Here is a 706-nt window from a genome sequence, read left to right as displayed (position 1 = left end):
GGCTCATGCCTGTAATCCTAGCAATCTGGGAGGCTGAGGCGGGAGGATTGCTTGAGCTCTGGAGTTTGAGACCAGCCTGAGCAAGAGTGGGACCCCGTCTCTACAGCTAGTAGGGAGGCTGAGGTAGGAGGATCATTTGAGCCCAGGAGTTGGAAGCTGCAGTGAGCTACGATGATGCCATTGCACTCTTCCCAGGGTGACAGAGTGAGACTCTGTCTCAAAAAATAAATAAATAAAAATAAAAACACAGCCCTGACATTTTCCAGCTGTATGATTTGGGATGGGTTACTTAATTTTCCCAAGTTTCACTTTCCTCATCTGTAAAACAGGGATAACAAGCCTCTCATTCGTTAATTAAAGGGGAGGAGTAATGAGAGAATTAGATAAAGAACGTGGCGCAGTGCCCGATGGATGGCAGGAGCCTAACGAGCGGCGAGTTATCACTCTCTCTCATGCACAGTTATTTACTGGGCTTTGCCTGAAAGCCAGGCACTGGGCCCTGTGGGGGAAACCCAGGAGTGAGCAGGGGCAGCCCCCACCCCAGTTCACGCGCTGCCCAACCCAGAGCGCAGGGAGAAGCTGTGAGGCAGTTTGGTGTCCCAGCCCTGAGCGCACCCCTGCGGCTCCGGGCCTGCCCTCAACACCTCGGTGGTGAGATCAGCACAGGAATTCTTCATGTTTAGCTCCCACCTTTACCTCACTCCCG

At 52.8% G+C, this 706-nt stretch overlaps 1 protein-coding gene across 2 annotated transcripts in view; it reads left to right on the top strand.

Annotated features, from left to right (window-relative positions):
* Positions 1 to 706, top strand: part of DNTT (DNA nucleotidylexotransferase) — a 48758-nt gene that overhangs the window by 35327 nt on the left and 12725 nt on the right. The window lies entirely within an intron of this gene.

This window comes from Propithecus coquereli, unplaced genomic scaffold (assembly GCF_000956105.1).
Source record: "Propithecus coquereli isolate 6110/MARCELLA unplaced genomic scaffold, Pcoq_1.0 Scaffold440, whole genome shotgun sequence".
Taxonomy (NCBI): domain Eukaryota; kingdom Metazoa; phylum Chordata; class Mammalia; order Primates; family Indriidae; genus Propithecus; species Propithecus coquereli.
Note: the sequence above shows the minus strand (reverse complement) of the source record. Positions and strands in the feature narration are given on the sequence as shown.